The sequence below is a fragment of the Polypterus senegalus genome, chromosome 18, assembly GCF_016835505.1.
Source record: "Polypterus senegalus isolate Bchr_013 chromosome 18, ASM1683550v1, whole genome shotgun sequence".
NCBI lineage: Eukaryota > Metazoa > Chordata > Cladistia > Polypteriformes > Polypteridae > Polypterus > Polypterus senegalus.
The window spans coordinates 72,495,935-72,511,306 of NC_053171.1; positions in this window are offsets into that span (position 1 = coordinate 72,495,935).

The window sequence follows — 15,372 nt, forward strand, 5'->3', positions numbered from 1 at the left end:
TGCTGGACTTACCACTGCAGTGTGTGACAGGAAAACAACTTTACAGAATGTGTGTGACTGTCAACCATCAAACTCAGCTGAAGACGCATCCTGATACACCGTGGAGAGACAAACTCGCTGTTCTAGAGGGAGCAAAGCCGGCCTGGAGGTCGCTGTACAGGCCACCATTGGCTCATCGGGTGGGAGATCTGCAGTGGAGGCTGTTGCATGGCATTTTAGCGGTGAACTCCTTTTTAGCAATAATTAGTCCTGGGGTTACTGATACTTGTCCTTTTTGTGATGAAAGAGAAACTGTGTTTCATTGTTTTATGTTTTGTATGAGGCTTCAGCCTCTTTTTACTGTCATCAGAAATCTGACCGTTAGATTGGGTTTTGTTTATAACGAGGTGGGCTTCTTATTTGGGTGGAAGGCAACAAAACGAACAGCGAATAACGTGAACCTGGTGAACTTCATCATAGGTCAAGCAAAACTAACAATATGGAGAACCCGCAAAAATAAGATCAATGGGACTGGGCTTCAGGATACCATTGGGTTCTTCAAACAGTTATGTAAAAGTAGAATCTTAGTTGATTTTAATTTTTATAAATGTACAAAGAATTTGGAAAGGTTTAGAGATATATGGTGTGTAAATAGTGTGCTATGTGAATGTGAAGACGATGAGTTACACTTGATGGTATAATATCTCCACACTTATGCTTAATTAGAGAGTGGTAGGACAGCTTGGTTTGGAAATGTTTTCTTCATTTGTTATATTGAATAAGATTATTTTTATTTTTTCTGTATTTATGTGTTTTTTTTGTCTGTTGGGTGGTGTTATATACTGTTTTTTAACAATTATATCAATAAATGTTGTTTTTTAAAAATAAAAAATAAAAAATATCTATCTATCTATAATATAGTGCCTTTTCTATCTATCTATCTATCTATCTATCTATCTATCTATCTATCTATCTATCTATCTATCTATAATATAGTGCCTTTTCTATCTATCTATCTATCTATCTATCTATCTATCTATCTATCTATCTATCTATCTATCTATCTATCTATCTGACTGTCTGTCTGTCTCTCTCTCATTCCTATACTGTCTTCCTAACTATCTGTCATATAGTACCTTTTATATCTACTGTATGTTTCTGCCATATTGCCAGATATGCTGTGCAGAGATGAATTACAGGTCACTAAGAGTGTCACACCAGCATGGCGAGCATTTTATAAACTTCCATTGCAAAAGAACTTGTCAATCTGCCATGGAGAATAGCACACTTGGCCTTGACCACCAATTCTTTCCATACCACAACTATCAGAAATGAATCAGTGCCCTTTTTGTACAATAAAAGAAACCAGTTTCTATTATTTCATTTACTGTGAAAGGTTGAAGTCACTATTTCATTTCTTAGGTTTTCTTTTTAATGGTTTGGGAATAGAGTTCTTGAGAGTTTGGTTTAAGTTTTGGTACGACATATAATGAAAAAATGGAAATAAGTGCATGATGAACAATTTCTTGTTAGGACAGGCTGAAGGAGGAAACTAAAGAAAAAAACCTCATGCTGACCAACATACCACTATTGTCCAAAGTTCTTACTAAAAGCAGACTGAAACTGGTTAACAACATGAAAGCTTTTAGTGAAATGAGGAGAGCAGGACAGGTGCCATGTACTGTGGGGTGCCAAACTGGTGCTAACCTGGCAATTAATGGAAAGTATTGATGTGTGTCAATGAGGACTTAAGATAATTGTTTCAATTAGCTGTTTGATCAATGTGAGGAGGAGAAGGAGACGGAGGATGATGGGGAGTGGTGCTTGCAATGTTTTTAAATTTGCATGTAAAAATGTATGTGGAGGTAAGAAACACGCATCTGCTGTTCCAGTTGTGACATCGGGCTGTGTATTGTTGACTGCCTCAAAACGTATATCACACAGGACGTGAACTAAACCTGCACCAGTACAGCAGTGGGACACGTAACAGGCCTTTCCTACTGTATTTACGTTGACGTCTTAGTGTTTACATGTATCCGTTACATGTAATAACATTTTTTCTTGCAAAAAAAAAAAACTGACTGTGTTTGACTCGTTCTTTTCAGAGGTACACATAACACTAAGGAGGTTACTATACATCTCCATTGAATACAATATCAGCTAATTATCAAACTACACAGCAAAATTGTCAGTGTTACTTTACCTCCGTGTCAGATAACTTAACTCTTAAAAAGCACCTGGAAGGTTCATTACATGTATGCTTATTTTACCACATAAACCTACCAATCAAAATAACATTGACTTTCAGTTTTACCAATCACAAATGCTTCCGACATCTAGTGTTACCAGCACACTATGAACTGCTAGCTTACTGAATTTATTATAGTAATATTATGTAGGTACAGTATGTCTTGTGGTAGAAAAATGTGAACAAGGCAAGATAATTGTGTACAATCTCTCAACAAACTTGTCAGGTTAAAATGAAGAAAACTGCAAAATGAGTCTGATGTTGGCGCTGAAAAATTTAGTAATTCCCCAATGGCAAGTGAAAATGTCACTGCTAGCTCGGCTGACTATAGCAGTGGGTGTTGGAAAATCTGCTGCCCCGTTGGCAAATGTCACAGACTTGAACGATATTAACGAACCACGACTCAACCTGCATTAAATTTTCCAGCATCTCTTAAGACAGCGTTTCTCAATCTGTAAAGGCCATTTTCCTAGTTCTATAAGATTCATGAATATTTTACTAGATGACAATGCATAATCTATAGGAAGGTTCCTATAACCCCTGTAAGTAGAATTGTAATGGTATATTCTATGCCATTTCTAACAGCTTTGAGTAAACATTATAGTTCAGTTAGTGACCAGCCTTGCCATGTGTAAGGTGTGGAAAGCATAAGGTTTTAAACTGTGCCAAACGGCCTACGGGACTTTTGAGTGTTTGAAGTAAATATGTGAGAAAACAACACTTAATTTATGTGCCGTGCCTTACGTTTAAAGCGTACAGAAGAAGAAGCTAAGAATCATTAAGTATATAAGTAATTAAGAATCTTTAAGTAAAGAAGAAGTAAAGAACTTTTAAGTACAGAAATAACTAAAGTTTTTCGAGAAAGGCTAAGTTTAGAGAAGATTAATTTTTCCTTTTTTTGCCTTTTATTCTACGTGTGTAACTATTTCTTCTTTTATTTTTGTGTGCATTATTTGCTTTTAACTTTCACTAAATATTTTAAAACAAACTTTTGGACTGTGAGATTTCCATTGACAAGCGTTTTACCCATGCTTGACAACGCCTTACGCCTCGGTGGCTACACAACTTTTACGTATTTGCAACCCGAGTTTTCATAACAGTTTTAATCTCGCCCCCCTAATGTTTTTTTGAAAGATGCCCACTAATACCAATTTGTTCTTTTTTAATTAATCCTATATCATTGATGCATATTGTATTATACCTACTGTAGCAGTAGGGGGTGCTAGTGCTCCCTTGAACTCTCAGGTACCACGCAAACCACCAGGTAAAAGTGCCACAATTATTCTTTTTATTATAAGAATTATGTGCACCAAGCACCCTCCACTCCACACTATTCATAAATACACCAATCACACTCCAAAAATAAATCAATCCTCCAGCTCCCAGACACGTTGAACTCCTACCACCCAGCTCAGCTCGCCGTCTGGGAGCTCTCCCAGTCCTTTTATATATCCTGACCCGGAAGTGTTCCAATTCCCAGTCCATGTGACTCTCAATCACTTCCGGATCAGGTACAAGTCCTTTTCTTCTCACCCCGGAAGCATGTCGCTCTTCCTCTGACGTACTTCTGGGTTATAGGGCACGGAGAAGTCATTCGGTCCTCCCTGCAGCTCCCTCTTGCGGTCCCTGTGGTATCCAGCAGGGCCTTGTATAAAAACTACATAGTCCATGACTCCCTGCTGGTCTTTGGGGCACCTCCATACTGCAGGGAGGGCTCCATCTGGCGGCTTGGGAGACTTGGCCGGGATAAACTGCCGGGCATAGTCCACACTACTTAACTTTTATCGACATTTATCTAACTCTATATTTATTTTTCTAGTATCAGAATGTAGTTTAAGTTAATTTGTTCTGGTTTCAATAGATGTGGTTTTTATATTTTCGATTCTTGTTTTCTTTTTTTCACATTTTTGCACCCCCCTTTTTGTTACTTTGTGTCCCCCTAGGGGGGCCCGCCCCACAGTTTGAGGACCACTGACTTAAGACCAGTAAGGCATGTCGCTTTGTTACCGAATGGTAGAGCAGATACAGTGAGTGGCTGTCATGCAATATTTTGAAAGACACAATTTTTTACAGAATATACAGACATTTTGGTGATAACTTAAATAAGGATACATTCACTCATGGAAATGCACATATCTAGCTATTTGAATTATTACAGGAAAACCCAGGGGGCTGTGTTTTGTAAATATGCATATTACAAGGAATGCCGTAACTATCGCCAAAAATGAATCGATCTCTATGCTGTTATATAATGTTACTGTTTTAAATTATAACAGATATTACTTGGGTGTTTGTGAGTTACAGTGGGTTGGTGTCTTGTGCCTATCATCAATAGGTAGGTAGTCAGCTTACTGTATATTCAGAATTTGTAAGTGTGCTTAAAAAACGTTGACAAAACTACATTTAAACTAGATGAGTAAAGACAAATAACATATGGTCCAATTTACATTTTGTACGACTGGACTTCTAAAATTAAAGTTTCGTTTCTTAATGTGTATTTACCAATAATAAAAAAAGTATTAGGACCACCTGAGATAAAAGTTTGTCTCAGCAATTTATGAAATCCTGGCACCCTTACTGTTTTAATCTTAAATTTTCCTTTTAAGATCCTAATGTACCCTCTGTAATAAGAGTCAAGAACAAGGGATTTTGTACCCTGTGCACTTAAAAATGTCTTTACAGATAGGGAGTTCAAAATGGAACTGATACAAGTAGGTATGATGGCAGTTATTAATGCTGGAGACAGGAAGAGAAGGGAGCTTGTGGAACTGGAACCGGAAGTGATGTCATCAGGAGGAGGGATCCTGGTTGCTGGAAGTGATGTCATCAGGAGGACGGATCCTGGTTGCTGGAAGTGATGTCATTTGGAGGCGGGCTCTGTTCAGGTCCTGCAGAGGGAAAAAAGGATAGAGTATTTCTGGACAGAGCCAACCTTGTAATGGCTAAGAAATATTTATTTTCAAGTCCATAAACCATCTCTCAAGATATCTCTTGTGTGTGACACCTACATTACAGAAGTTGTAAAGATGAGAAATGACATGTTTAGTGTGAATTCAGAGTATTATATATTGTAGTGACCCGGCAGCCAGCGCTGGCAGCGTGATGCATTGTGGGTAATTTATGTAAAAGCAATTGTGGGTAATTTATGTAAAAGCTTATTGTTGTGTTAAATTAACAAGGTGATCGAATTGTTTGTCCTGATGTAATTGTTGTATGTGTTTGTGCTCAACTGGTGGGGTGGGTTTGGGTTATTGCCGTCCGGGGTTGTTAAATTGTAAATAGTTACCATCAATAAGAAAGATGGTTTCGTTAATGACCTTGGAAATGGCTATGCAATGAGTTTGAGCTTTGTTTTCTGACTATCTGCTTAATAAAGAGATACAACAGGACAGAGCTGTGTTATTGCTAAGATTCATCTAAGCAATGATTGCCGAGACACTCGGAGTCGTGCGGTGTATGGGACACGAGTGCTCGCTGGCTTAATGAGTTAGGTACAGCTGCGTGCATGGCGCTGGCATTCCGCTGGCCGACCAGCTTGGGGGAAGTGCACGGCTGAGTACGGCTCTGAAAACTTTAAGACTCAACCACGGGTCGCTACATTGGTGTCAGAAGTGGCATCCCAGGCTGTTTAGAAGACGCCGTTATGGAACAGAGTCTTGAAGAATTAGAGCGTGCCATCCAAGAGCACAGCAGAGGGGAGCTGACTAACCGACGCCAGCGTGAAGGTGAAAGCGTGGGAACATTCGTAGCTGACATCAGGGTCGATGCACGGACAGGCTACCCTACTTTCCCGGAAGCAGCGAGGGAGGAGCGCAGCCTCCATGCTTTCCTGCGGGGCCTTACACCGGAGCGTCTCCGCCAGCATGTCCATCTGTTGTCACCCCGAGATCTGAGTGAGGCACTGCGGGAGGCTGAGCAGGCTGAGGAGGTGCTACAGGCCGGGTCAGCGACGGGTCGATCGCCACGCCTGCACCAGCTGACGAGAGCAGTTGAACGAGGGATGGAAGGGGACCAGCTTGAGGAAGTGGGGGTCAGTCGCGTCCAACCAACATCAACCCCCAGTCCAGGGAAGCAAATATGCAGCCGACAGTAACCGATACAGACGCTACCCACGTCGCCGAGGTCCTCCACGAATAATCACAGTAGATCTTCATCATCCACCCTCAGTGCCGAGATGGACGGGACTCAGGACTGAGCCATAGCAATGGGTGCTATAACGTCAGGAGAGTCGAAGCGTGTCCATCGTCGGCCAGGACAATTGTTGGATTTTTACTGTGAAGATTAGGGTTGTGGGGACACTAACCCTCTTGGGGGCTGTGTAGTGACCCGGCAGCCAGCGCTGGCGGCGTGATGCATTGTGGGTAATTTATGTAAAAGCTTATTGTTGTGTTAAATTAAAAACGTTGATCGAATTGTTTGTCCTGATGTAATTGTTGAATGTGTTTGTGCTCAACTGGTGGGGTGGTTTTGGGTTATTGCCGTCCGGGGTTGTTAAATTGTAAATAGTTACCATCAATAAGAAAGATGGTTTCGTTAATGACCTTGGAAATGGCTATGCAATGAGTTTGAGCTTTGTTTTCTGACTATCTGCTAAATAAAGAGATACAACAGGACAGAGCTGTGTTATTGCTAAGATTCATCTAAGCAATGATTGCCGAGACACTCGGAGTTGTGCGGTGTATGGGACACGAGTGCTCGCTGGCTTAATGAGTTAGGTACAGCTGCGTGCATGGCGCTGGCATTCCGCTGGCCGACCAGCTTGGGGGAAGTGCACGGCTGAGCACGGCTCTGAAAACTTTAAGACTCAACCACGGGTCGCTACAATATGGTGTAAGGAGGTTAGGGAGGGTCTCACAGGCTATGGTAAAGAGAAACACCAGGTGAAGGATAAGGATGATACCCAGTCATTAATGCTGTGTCTTTATCTATGCTTAAGAGTGGAGGAGAATGTGCTGGAAGAACAGCAATGTCACTTCTGCCCAAGCCCTGTCTCTTCTGTTTCCTTAGTTGTATAACCCACCACACAACCAGAAGTCAATATTTCGGGACCAGCATATAAGGGAGATGGTGCTCTATAAACAAGAAGCCCTTTTTCTGCTCATGTCGAGCTACGAAGGCTAGCATACCAAGCCTGAAAACTTTTTCCACTTTGTTTCTTTACTTTCCATTACCTGGACATTAAATATGGTTTCCTTCAGGACTCCAGCCTTCATCTGCACGTTTTTATTTTATTCACAATAAGCACAGAGAAAAATGTGTTAGCAAAATATAAACTAACAGGGAATTAGTTTCTTGATTTCTTTCAGCTGCTGTAGGGCATCCTATAAGTTTAGTCAGGAAACAAAATCAGTTCATTACTAGAGGATAAAGAGCACAATCAGACCCAGGGTTAAAACCTGATCGTATAATAGAGGCACCAGTATTTGTAACTTAGGTTAAATTAAAATAAAAAGTATAATGCATTTTTGCGGTCAAAAAAATGTTGTTTCCTAACCATTAGCTCTCCAGGACACAAAGCTGCTTTGATAAATGATATTACATAGAATTCACAATAAGATGTCTTCTTATTGAAACCTGACACTACTCCTTTAGCTGAGGCAGCACCAAATGGTTTTACATTCTTTTACAAATCTACAGATGCTGATTGAGGAGGTGGACTGGGGTGATTCTGCTCAATGAACTTTGTGAAGCCCAGGCGCGTACAGCCGCCCTAACCTGACACAGACAGGCAGAGACACGAGTTCCAGCACAACACACACCTTTATTATTCTTTGGGGAAGCGCTTTTCTATTTGCTCCCCATTTCTTAGCACAATCCAAATAATGCCCACATTTACAGCACAGTCCTTTTTGCCTCCACACAGGCTTTATCCTTCTCCCTCCCGAATCTGGCCGTTGAGCAGTGGTGACTGGCCCCCTTTTATAGGACACCTGGAAGAACTCCAGGGCTCCAATGATCTTCTTCCAGCAGTACTTCCTGCTGTGGCCACAGACCCCAGCCAGGTTGAGTTTCCATGTTCCAAACCCAAGGGGGCTACCCTCTATCAGTTTAGGGGAGATAATGTCCTGAAAAGGCTCTCTCCCCCAGTCCTTCCATTGTTGGGGCGCCCCGGCTGGGTAAGGACCCCAGCCATCCGCAACAACTTCAAACCACATCTAAAAATGTAGGTGAATTTACATTAGAATGTCAAAAACTGGAGCAGAAGTGGAGAGCAACAAAGCTGCAGGTTTTCTGAACTGCATAGACCAGTGGTCGGGGAAAAGGGGTAAATTACCCCAATTGGGGTAAAAGTGATATTTTTGGGGGTAATAAGGACTCAGTAAAGACACAGGTACATAAATAAATAAAAAGCTTGTTTCTTGTTGCGACTAACATTTTTCTTCCCGATCTGTTAACACGCTAGAAAGTGGCATATCTAAACGAACGTATCTCACAGAGTGAGCTCCCGGTCCGATTGCAACCAATATTTATAACTTCACCATGCGTCAAACACTGTGTGGGTGGGGGGCACGCGTCCGTTACAAGGAGGCGGCGAACTGCCAAAGATTAATTCTACCAGATACCGAAGATTGATTTGCCATGGAGCAGCCGAACGAGACGCATCAAGTCCACCACCGCCAGCGACTATAATAATTGAAACCGCCTATATCGCGCCACTACCGCTGCCGACAACACCAGGGAGAGACGACTTGAGCACATATATCACGCACCTTTGCATGTTGAGACCCTGCTGCCGTAGCCTCAAATAGATTCGCTACAATATTTTGCTGAAAAACTCTGACAATCAAGGTAAGACAGTGTTGTATTATCACTTTGGTGGTCGGTGATACGTATGTGGTATCATGATTGCGCCGACCGTTGGTGTCCGGTGATACGACGTACTAACCAATGTAACAAAGGCACTATATAGGTGCCTGACCCGACACAGATGGACACGGAGGCACGTATAAAAATAAACAAACTTTTATTTTTCTTCACCCGTGGGTGCACGTCTTCCCTGTGACCCACAGGCAATACACAGAGCCAAAGCACAACTCCACCACACAGCAACAACCTTTCCTTTCTTTACCACCAGTCCTCCTCAAGCTTCATCTCCTTCCTCCCAACTCTGGCTCCTCGAGTGGTGGTGGCTGGGCCCTTTTATAGCCCAACCAGAAGCATTCCAGGTGATTGACCACCTGGTCCTGACTGCAGTTCCGGGTGGGGCTGAAGACTTGTCCAGCTGGGCTGTTGGAAGCAGACAGCCCCGCCTAGCGGCCACCCCGGGCCCCAACTAAGCTGTGGAGGACTCCATCTCCCATGGAGCCCTGCGGTTGGTTGGGGAATCAGGAGGTTGCCACCAAGCGTCCTGAGGGAAGTATTGGACTGCCCATGGTGGCTCCCTCGAAACATAAGCACAAGGGGCGTCCCTGTCGGGCATGGGACCCGGCTGTCCTTCACACCACGTTTTCGTCAACCATTTTTGCTCCATTACACACCTCGATCCTTATGCATATTTCCTTTTTTTTGCAAAGAATTGCAAGGAAGAAACATCAACATAATTTCAGCCAGAGAAAAGATATCAGCGTTTGGATCAAAGCTTTAATATTGGAGACAGAAAGTAGAACAAAACAAGATAGCAGCCTTTTCAAAATTAGCTTTGTTTTTGGAAGATTGTGAAAGTATTAGTTTTGACAACATCAAGGACACAGTTATGAGGCATCTTACCAATCTCAAAGAGCGGTTCTCAACTGATTTTCCAGATATTGATTCACATACTGTCAGTTGGGTTATAGATCCCTTTAAATGTGAAATTGCTGATGTACCAGAAAAACCTCAAGGATTGGCAGAGGCACTTTTCGAATTACGATGCAATTATGAGGCAAGTTTGGAATTTAAAAACAAAGCAGACTTGTCTTATTTTTGGATGACAAAAGCTGCAAAGGCTTTCAATATTGCACATGAGGAGACAGTCAAAAAGTTGCTACCTTTTGCAACAACCTACCTTTGTGAGCAAAGGTTTTTTTTTTTTTTTTTTTTAATTTTATTACAATCCATACAAAGCAATCAAGTTTTTACAAAAAGAAAAATTAAGTTAAGAACAGATCGATGCCCACCCCTGAGAGAGAGAGTAAGCCAAACGGCGTGAAATTTAAGTCTTGTAAACATACCTAAATTAATAAATTCTTTGTGCTTTATGAGCTTATTTTATAATATTACTGATTATTTCCTGCCATGTTTTGAAAAAAGTCTGTACAGATCCTCTAACTGAGTATTTGATTTTTTCCAATTTCAAATAGTATAACACATCGGTTTCCCACTGACTTAAAAGAGGAGAGTTTGGGTTCTTCCAGTTTATCAGAATGAGTCTGCGTGCCAAGAGTGTAGTGAATGCAATCACAATTTGTTTGTTCTCTCCACTTTAAGCCCCTCTGGAAGAACCCCAAACACAGCTGTTAATGGGTTAGGAGGGATGGATTGTGAGTCCAAGGCTGTCTGAGAGGTAATTAAAAATTTTTGTCCAGAATGATGTTAATTTGGTGCAGGCCCAGAACATGTGACCTAGTGAGGCTAAGTGGAGTCTAAGTCCTTGAGATTGAGCAATATTTTTTCCAGCATGGATGAGGGTGCAAGATGAGGAAAATCTGGAAGGTTCTGTTTAACAAAGTTCCTGATTTGAAGATAGTGAAAGAAATGTGTAGCTGGAATGTTAAATTTGGAATGTAATTGTTCATAGGATGAAAGACGTTGTCTATATAAAGATCTCTAAGCAAGTTAATTCCAAATTTTTCCAGATATTAAAAACTGCATATGTTTGTGAAGGTTGAAAGAGATGGTTCTCTTGCAGGGGTGCCACAGATAGAAGCTTCTCCGTCTTAAAATGCTTTCTACATTGGTTCCAGATTCTAAGTGAGTGGAGCACAATTGGGTTATTAGTGTATTGCCGATAACGTGTGTTTATTGGAGCACAGAGCAAGGAATACAAAGAAGTACTGCAGGATTTTACTTCTATTGCGGTCCATGCCTGTGTATGTTCTTCTATTTGTGTCCAGGTTCTTATCGCCTGTATATTTGCTGCCCAGTAATAAAACTGGAAGTTAGGTAGAGCCATGCCGCCTTCTGCCTTTTGTCTTTGTAGGGTCGCTCTTTTGATGCGTGGATGTTTTGAATTCCAAATAAATGAGGTTATTGTTGAATCTAATTGCTTAAAGAATGATTTATTAATGTATATTGGGATGTTTTGAAATAAAAAGGAGCTTAGGAAAAATATTCATCTTAACAGTGTTAATTCTTCCAGCTAGTGTGAGATGAAGGGTTGACCATCTATGCAAGTCTTGTTTAATTTTTTCCATGCAGACGCGAAATTTTGTTGATAAAGAGCTTTATGTTTACTTGTGATGTTTACCCGAGGTATTTAAACTGTTCTGCAATGATAAAAGGTAGGGTGTCTAATCTAATATTATATGCTTGAGAATTCACGGAAAGAGTACACTTTTATTCAGATTAATTCTGAGACCAGAGAGCTTTTGAAATTCTGTGAGTGCTGCTAAGACTGCAGGCACAGAATTTTCTGGGTCCGATATATACAGTACCATGTCATCTGCATATAATGAGATTTTCTGTTCCAGTCCTTCTCTGCTAATCCCCTTTATCTGATCAGTATTTCGACAATGTATTGCCAGTGGTTCAATGGCAATTGCAAACAGCAGTGGTGACAAAGGGCATCCTTGTCTTGTGCCACGCTCTAGTTTAAAGTAGTCTGAGCAAATGTTATTGATGCAAACTGAAGCTTCTGGGTTAGTATACAGTAATTTAATCCATGCACAAATGTTGGGCCAAACCCAAACTTCTCCAATGTAGTAAAAGGTATTTCCATTCAATCATGTCGAATGCTTTTTCTGCATCCAATGATAATAATATTTCTGGGGTGTTTGATTTAGTTGGTGAGTATATTACATTAAACAGGCGTCGAAGATTTGAAGATAAGTGTCGGCCCCTAATAAATCCAGTTTGGTCTTGTGATATTACGAGGGAGCACTTTCTCCATCCTTCTAGCTATGATTTTAGAGAGTATTTTAACGTCGTTATTCAGAAGTGAAATTGGTCTGTATGATGCACATTGTAATAAGTCCTTATTTTGTTTTGGAAAGACAGTGATTAGTGCTTGGCGAAAGGTTTGTGGAAGAGATTGGTTATCTCTGGCTTCTGTAAATGTTGCTAATAGGAGGGAGCTAGCTGAGCGGAGAATTTCTTGTAAAACTCTGCAGGGTAGCCATCAGGGCCTGCTGCTTTACATCCTTGGAGTGACTTTATAGCATCCAGTAATTCTGATAATGACAGAGGTTTATCAAGTTCCTCCACACTAAAGCGCCTATTTGTGGTATCTGTAATGTATCCAGAAATGCATTAGATTGTATATTGTCTTCTTTAAACTCAGTAGTATATAGGGATTTATAGTAGTCTCTGAAAGTGTGCATTATATTTTTGTGTTCATGATTTTATCTCCGTTCGTGTTAGTGATTACCGAGATTGCTATGCACTTCTTGCTTGTGAATTTGTTGAGCTAAAAGCTTATTAGCTTTCTCCATGTTCATAATAATGATGTCTGGATTTGTAAATTAGATGTTCAGTTTCTTTAGTTGTCAAGAGGTTTAATTCTGAATGTAGAGCCTGCCTCCTCTTATGTAGAGTCTCGCTTGGTAGTCTGGCATGTTCTTCATCTATTTTAGTAATTTCGCTTTTATCTCTGCTACTTTCTTGGCCTCGGATTTATTTCTGTGGGAAAGATATGAGATAATCTGTCCTCTTAAGAAGGCCTTAAGAGTTTCCCAGAGTATTCCTGCAGAGATCTCAGGGATGTATTTGTCTCTAGAAAGAATTTGATTTGTTTGGATATAAATTCAGTACAATTCTCGTCAGCTAATAGAAGCGGGTTGAGGCCATCTGGGGTGAGTGTATGGGGCTTAGTAATTTTAGCTCCAAGATCATAGGTGCATGGTCCGAAATAACAATAGCATCGTATTTACAAGATTTAATCTTAGGCAAGAAGTTATTGTCTATAAAGAAGTAATCAATCCTTGAGTAGCAATGATGTACTGGTGAGTAGAAAGAATATGTTCTTGAATTTGGGTTTAAAAACCTCCAGGGATCTAATAAGTTGTGATCAGTTATAAACTTTGTAATTATCTTTGCGGTGTTAGATGCCGCTCCCCTGTGGAGGAAGTCCTATCTAAAAGTGGATTTAGAACACAATTAAAGTCCCCAGCCATTATAACGAGTGTTCAGATTGGGAATGGATGCAAATAAATTTTGTATAAATTCCTTATCATCAACATTAGGTGCATAAACATTTATCAAAATCATTTTACAGTTAGATAAGTCTCCCATGACCATCACATATCTCCCTTCAGGATCCAATACTACATCTGATGCTACAAATGGTACTGTTCTATGTATGAGAATTCCCACCCCTCTAGTTTTCTTTGTAAAACTAGAATGGAACATTTGGCCAGTCCAGTCTTTTTGCAGCCGGAACTGATCCTTGCTTATTAAGTGGGTTTCCTGTAAAAATACTATTTTAGCATTTAGACCTGTTAGGTGAGAGAGTACTTTCTTTCTCTTTAATTCGTGATTCAGGCCTTTAACATTCCCATCATGGAGACACTGATTCTGAGTTTTTGATGTCATTTTATAGTCTTAACTGGAAGTGAGATAGTTTAGGTCTTAATTTCCTATTTCCCCAAGAGTTGTTGCCATGCAGCTTATTATTACGTTGATAGTTATAATTATAAAGATTGAGATGATAGATTAGGTATAGATCAAGCCTGCTCTCTTTCTCTCCCCCCCTTAACCCCCCACCCTCCCTTTTTGCCTCCCCAAGTGAGGCTAAAACCCACTTCACGCAGTCCCAGTCCTCTGACATACCCAGAGACAGAGCACGTCCAAAGCACAACAAGCCCCCATGCAGCGGTGCTTTAGGGTTAAAAGATAGAAATATCTCTTACCAATATAGTCTTTAAAAAAAAAAAAAAAAAGAGAAAAAAGAATAATTAAGCACAATAAAACATAAACAGATAGTGCCCTAGTAATACTAAGTAATAATGAGAATATATGAGAATATATGCTGATAAAAACCCCGTATTTTAAAACAAATAGATCAGACAGAAGATTATTAATCCTTGCTTTATCATTTACCGCCATGACTCACTATTATGTATCAGAATAGTCCCGGGATCAGCTTTCTTAATTCCTTTTCTGCTTCTTCCTTGCTAGCGAAGACATAGAATTGACCCTGCCATTCCACTTTCAGTTTTGCCGGATACAGGAGGCTGTATTTGACGCTGGCTTGCTGTAACCGCTGTTTAATGTTGTAGAAGGCTGCGCGTTTAGTAGCTGTTGCTGGAGAGAAGTCAGGGAAGATACGAATGTGGCTATTTTCATATATAATATCTTCCTTTTTTCTGAGGAGTGCCATCACCTCTAGCTTAAATGATAATCGTTCAAAACGAACTATAAAAGATCTTGGTCGGGGTCTGACGGTGTTTGATCCGACGCGTGTAAGCCGCTGCTATCTCAGATTCTGCTTTAAAGTCGTCCCCGATTATTTTAGAAAAAAGTTCAGCTGCAAATTTCACAGGGTTTGAACTTTCTCGATTCTCAGGCAGACCTTCAATTCTGACATTATACCTTCTACTCCCATCTTCCAAAGCAGCCAGTCTGTCTCCAAGTTTTTCTCCGAGTTTTTTTGCATTCGGAGCTGACATTTAATGCTTTTTCTTCGGCACTGGCAGATAAATTTTCGGCCATTTCAATCCGATTCGTGAATGTCTCCTTGAGATCCTCCAATTGATCAGTTTAACCGAGTTTTCCTGAATGCTCAAGTTGCACCTCTTGACACAGCCTTTCATTTGCCTGTTGGAATTCCTGTCGCAGCCTTTCATTTGCCTGTTGGAATTCCTGTCGCAGTGTGAGCTCAGCAAGCAACACTTTCAGTTCAGACATTTCAATTGTGCTTTCTTGTACCGTAGATGAAGCCACAGACTTTGCTGTAGCCGGTGTCCCCGCTGCTCCCGGCTCGGACTTCAAGGCACTTTCCAGTTTCAGGTGATCTTCTCCGATCGGCGAGCTATCCAGATCTGCACTCATGAATACACCTTCGCTCCCCT